We start from the raw sequence: 6757 nt of genomic DNA, 5'->3' as shown, positions 1-6757 counted from the left end.
GGGATTACCTGGCCAAGCGGGGTTGATCAGGCGGGTGTTTCATAAAGCTGTTCGTGAGTTAAGAGCGACTGCATGGTGATCATGTCTTGCGGTAAATGGTACAAACCATTGGCGATGATCACCAGTCGTTGTTAAAGTCGCTCTTAACTTACGAACAGCTTTATGAAACGACCCCCAGGGCTTGGAAATGATGTTTTAGATTTTCAAATGCAAAATGGGGTGAAATACCGCAGTTTGCCATCTGATCTGCGGTCCGTTTTCAAACGGGGGTAAGACGTAATGTTACTGTTTCACTTGATAAATTTGATCCCATCATATTTATCTTCATGAATGGCGATTTATTTTTAAAATGAGCTAGCTACGATATCCTTTTCTGGTCAGATATGGAATGTCAGATATATATCTTATCCAATGGTAGTAAACATTTCACCCTCTAATTTCACGTTTAATGTTTATGAATTTTTCAAAAGTGCCATTTTAACACATAAGTCTATGGGGAAAGTTTTACGTGCGTGACACCTTCAAAAAGATAAACAGAATGAGGTCAAACAAATAACTTGTGGTATCCGCAGATATTTAATAACAATGGCAATTCATTGCAAGCATTAGTATGACCAGTAAGACATTGACACTCAAAAAGTGACAGCTGTCTTATTATAGTGACCCCAATTTCCTTTTAAAAACATGAAGACATTATACCGGACATTATACCATATACCTCCCACTAGATAGCATGGGATGCACTGTGTGAACAATAGTCTACTCTTGTTTTGATTACTTCAATGAATGAATGCACATTTCAGCAACAATCACACCCACAGTTTGTTTGCCCATTTTTACAGTCAATGAGGCTATATACAAGTTCAGAGTCCAAGTTACCTGTATGGATTGAGTGTTATGACGGAGGTCCCTTTTTCCCTCTATGGTGTTTATATATATGTCAGGTAGTTCTCCTGTCAATGGGTTTTATAATAAATTATCAGATTATACCTATAAACCCATTATTATGGAAGAGCCGTGGTGTAGTGGTTCTGACTCTCGCCTTGTAAACAGAGGGTCGTGTGTTCGAATCCCACCGCGGTCTAGCGTCCTTTGGCAAGGCGTTAATCCACACTTTGCCACTCTCGACCCAGGTGCTAAATGGGTACCCGGTAGGATGCGAAAGATATTGTATGTTTGATTTTGCCAGCGCCATAATGAGGCTGCGATGAATGCAAGGAATGCTCCCCAGGGAGTGGAAATTGTGCACTTTTCGTGCGGGATTGAAATGAATCCAATGACCGGGGTAATAATATGCTGTAACGCGCTTTGAGCCATTCTGGGAAAAGCGCTCTATAAAAATTGGCTATTATTATTATTATATCAAGTATTGATGAAATGAGGCCCAGGATTCAGGATCACGTTTCACAAAGACTTGTCATACATAACAAATGAACAGTGTTTGTAACACAAATTTACTATTATCCAGTCAGATTGAAGGATTTCAGTAGCTTTTAACTGTTATCATAAATTTGTTATCATAACAAGTTTTGTGAAATGGGCCCCTGAACTTAATTTCTTTTCTCATTATCGTCTGTAGGGTTGATTTACGAGTAATGTTGGCGTCCAGCACTTTGAGCGTAAATCCATCAAATACCTTTCATTTGTTTAATAAAGAAATCATTTTTGATAGATCACAACCAGCAGTGGGTGTCAGTCCCATCGCTAGCCCAACTCAAGGCCAAATTTCATAAATACAGGTTGCACAATTATTGTAACTTTCCCTTTATTATTTGGAGCTACCATGGAAAATCTTGATTTTCATTGGCTATTGAGCCCTTTTATCATCATGGTAGTTAAAGGACAAGTCCACCCCCAAAAAAGTTGATTTGAATAAAAAGAGAAAAATCCAACAATAACAGTGAAAATTTCATCAAAATCGGATGTAAAATAAGAAAGTTATGACATTTTTTTAAGTTTTGCTTAATTTCATATAACAGTTATATGCACATCCTTGTGGGTATGCAAATGAGGAGACTGATGACAGTCAGACCGCAGGTCCCTATGCTAATGAGCAAAAAGACCAGATTCATCCAAATCATCTCGTGGCTGAATCCTCCTCCTTGCAAAATCTCGTGATTCGTGAGATTTTCTTTCTCTAAGAATTTACCTGTTTTAACCTCAAGTTAAATGAAATATTATTGCACTATCAGATAGAGTAAAAGTTACTCTTTCATATTGGAAATTTACTTTGTATATAATATTTTGTTAAATAAGTAAATTTCTGGCCCGAAAATGTGCCTCAAAACTGAATTTTCTTCCCCTGTTTTCTTTTGCAAATTGTGCAAAACTTTTTATTTTGAGCCTCAATAATATCTCTATCACCATAAAGCTGAATTTCTGTACTTTTTCACAATGCCACTCTTGATATGCGGCACCTTTTAATCGGGTCAAGATCACACTTTTCCCACCAAGGTACAAGACGAGATTTCTGAAATTTTGTACTTGCATGAAATCCAGAGTTCTGATTGGCTGGATAAGGTTCACAGAACTACAGGCGCGGGGTATTTGAGGAGATTACCACATGGGAAGTGCGACCTTCCCACGAACCCAGGCACTGGGACCGTTGGAATTTGCCATTGTGTGGTCTCTTTGACCAATCAGAGTGCAGTTTTCTTGTTTTCAAACTGCTTTATGTACTTGGCAAATGAAAAGTGTGATCTTGACCCGATTAAACCAATTCTTATTTTGAAACCTATATCATTTCAAAGCATACATATTCAGCTTTATCATGATATAAAAATCATTTGGGCTCAAACAAAAATAAAGTGTGAAAATAGCAGCTTTTGTCAGGTGAAAATATTTATTTTGTAGCATATTTTAGATCAAAATTTTAACCTATATTACATAATCTTTGAATAAATCCAAACACATGACCTGAAAGAATAATTATTCCTCTTTACAATGGTACCAAATTCATGAAATTCGATGCACAATTAGAGCAGCAATGACCGAATGAAAAGAGGTGTTTTGGTCCGCATCAAGCTCATTAAATATGCAAAACATCTCAAGTCATGAATATCACTTGGATGAAAGAAGCCACTTTCTTCGGACCTGCAGTCTGACTGATGACGTCATCCACTCACTATTTCTTTTGTATTTTATTACATGAAATATTCTATTTTTCTCCTCATTGTCAAGTGAAACAAAGATTAATTCCTCCTTGAACATGTGGAACTAGCATTGTTTAAAAGTGTAGTTCAGTCAAGTTGGTCCTTATTGTCAAATCTGTAAAAAATGAAATATTGTATAATTCAAACAATAAAAAACAAAGAAATAGTGAGGGACATCATCGACTGTCTCATTTGCATGTCACTTAGTTGTACATATCACTGTTTTGTGAAAAATAAGCGAAACTTTAAAATGTCATAACTTTCTTATTTTACATCCGATTTTGATGAAATTTTCAGCGTTAAGCTAGTTTGATTTTTCTCTATTTATTCAAATTAACAGTTTTCCGGGGTGGACTTGACCTTTAACATTGTGTTGGCATAGTTACCACAATTACAAGTCCTTACGAAATAGGCCTTATTTTTGTTCAGTGGCTGGCTGGTGCAAAAATCTGCCAACATCAAATTCGATTATCACCCATCTCAAACTCTTATTCCTTCGATTCAATCATATATCAAACTTTCTTATACCATGATTTCATTTTCTACAATTTACAGTGGAAACTCTGTAGAAAATATTAGTGCCCATTAGCGAAAACTTGCAATCAATTGCAATATGACAGTGTCCAAATCAAGATCAACTTTGTATGTGTATACTGTATTGTCCAACATACCCACTAGGAATCATTCAGAATTTGTTTGAAATATTAGACCAATTGTAAACTACACGTTTGTGTTACAAGGCTACACTAAACCAATGTTTCTGATTTAACAAGGTGAAATTGCTAGTCAATCTCTACCTTTTATTGATTTCTTGTTAATTTTCAGTTGCATTTTCTTCCCTTGAATTTAATATGAGATATTTTCCATAACGGGACAGACGTTTCTATGCACGGTTTGCACTGTAATTTTCTCTCTGCTACTGTACACACCTCGCTCTTCTTTTTACACATAACGCACACACTAATTCTCAACTACCTATCACTCGACCTAGCCCTAAAATCCACTTTCCTTTTGAAACCTGCAACGTTCAAACAGATTCCACTTAAAACCAGAATCCCGTTTCATAAAAAATTGTCACAATAACAATTGCACAATGTCTATAACAAGTTTGCCATCAGCCAATCGGATTGAATGGTTTCAGAAGCTTATCATTCATTGCAAAAATGTTATTGTAACATTTTTTTTGATATGGGCATGGAGGCTACACATTTCAAACTTGTTTTCAATCAGACATCCACTGGCAACACAATTTAATTTTTCATGCTACTACCAGGGAGTTGGGAGTCCCTGTTACTACATATCTAGTCCACTCTATTCATTATGAATATCCAACTGTAATATCAAACTTCCCGTGTATGGTGGATTTACCATCTTTGCAATATGATTGAAAAATTTTCAGGGGCTGGGTAAAGACACGAGATGGTGCCCTTGCCTTTCAAACAGGGAAACAATTTCACAGGGGCTGAAGGCATTATAGCACACAAAAAAATTTAAAAGGCCCAGAAACCTATTTAAAAAAGAGCACTAGACATCCCCCTTCTTCGAAATGTTAAAGATTATCCAATGTTGCAGATTTAGGCGGTAAGTTGTAAAAAGTAACCCCTGAAAAAAAAAAATTAATTGGCCTAATTTTAATTTTGTAGGATGCAATACCATTAATACCATTTCTCCATTAGACAAGGCAAATGCCCACTTTTTTTCTGTTCATCTAAGTCTGGCATTTCAAAAAGCGATTTCAGTATTTTGCATGTTTGTATGAGCGACCGAGTGAGTTTCCCACTCATTTTTAATCACACTACATTTGTGGCTGAATTTTAAATTGAAACTTTGAAAGTACCGAGTACAAGAGTATATGCGGGTGCTGATTTTGTTTTTAGCCCTTCAATGCACATCATAGCACAGAGTGCAGTACAGTCCAAAGTTCATCAGAATCACTTCCCTACTTTGTTAAGAAGAAAGGGAAAACTTCTCATGTGTTGAAATAGTTCAAATCACTCACAATAGGGAAGCTTCATGAAAAGGCCCATAAAACAATTGTTTTTGTACAGCGACCCAGAGATGCAAACTTTTCATAGTGTATTAGTCTCTATCTAGACTAATATTGTATATACAGTGCTGCCATATTTTGATGGCAGTATTGCAGTAACCTTCCTACATGTGTAATGAACACGGTGTTGTGTATTTGCTAAAGGCAAATAATACCGGTAATAGTAGTTTCCATCCCTGAATAACCCCCATTGTTCCTAAAAAAAGAGAGAATTATTAAAGGTCAAGTCCACCCCAGAAAAATGTTGATTTGAATAGAGAAAAATCAAACTAACATTATGCTGAAAATTTCATCAAAATCGGATGTAAAATAAGTCGACAATTTAAAGTTTTGCTTATTTTTCACAAAACAGTGATATGCACAACTCAAATGAGACAGACGATGATGTCCCTCACTCACTATTTCTTTCGTTTTATTGTTTGAATTATACAATATTTCATTTTTTATAGATTTGACAATAAGGACCAACTTGACTGAACTACACTATTAAACAATGCTAGTTCCACATGTTCAGGGAGGAATTAATTGTTGTTTCACTTGACAATAATGAGAAAAAAGAATATTCCCTATTTCATATAACAAAATACAAAAGAAATAGTGAGTGGATGACATCATTAGTTGCCTCATTTGCATAGTGACCAGGATGTGCATATAACCATTTTGTGAAATTAAGCAAAACTTTACAATGTCATAACTTTCTTAATTTTACATCAGATTTTGATGAAATTTGCAGAGTTATGCTTGTTGGATTTTTCTCTTTTTATTCAAATCAACTTTTTGTTGGCGTGGACTTGTCCTTCAAATGTCATGGAACCAAGATAGCAAATATATGTGTCTGATTGTTAACACATTTGAAATTGATATTTTAATAATCTCAAACTCACTTCATTCGTGATTTCCTCTCAACACATCATATAAAAAAAATTAAAGCCTGTCTAAAGCTTTGGTGAAGTTCGAAAGTTCAATAATGTTAATTACACATCCTTCATTTGTTGATCCTAGTGAAAATTTGAAATTTTACATTGAAGGATATTAATAGGACCCCTTAAAGCTTTTAATTTTTTTCTCCAAAAGGGTTCTACTTACATTTCACAAAGGGCCTTTTCACATGTGAATCTTAAATCGTCATTTTAATGATGATTGCTATTGTAACCGTGACCGATTAGCGTTCATGATTCTAATCATGTTCTAGTTTGGTTTCACACCAGCTAAATATTCGGCATTAGCCTCATTTTCACTGGAATCATCATTCAAATTACGATTTTTTTTTTTAACCGTGTGAAAGGGCGAAAAGCATAATTAGACAGGCTTTATATGCTCAAAAGCTGTTAAATTTGGGTAAGGAATATCCTTCTCTTTCAAAAATTCACAGCTGTCAGCAGAAAAAAAATAAAAGGGAAACTGTCAAAGGAAAGCAGGTGAGTGTTCCATACAGACTGCAAAGTAAGTGGTCATGACTTTTGCAAACAAATTGTATGAAGTGCCAAATGAGTAAAAATGACATTTTTTTTCAAATCAAAGTGTGACTGATTGCCATCAATCAAAATACATGAAATTT

This window comes from Lytechinus pictus, chromosome 13, assembly GCF_037042905.1.
Source record: "Lytechinus pictus isolate F3 Inbred chromosome 13, Lp3.0, whole genome shotgun sequence".
Classification (NCBI taxonomy): Eukaryota; Metazoa; Echinodermata; class Echinoidea; order Temnopleuroida; family Toxopneustidae; genus Lytechinus; species Lytechinus pictus.
Note: the sequence above shows the minus strand (reverse complement) of the source record.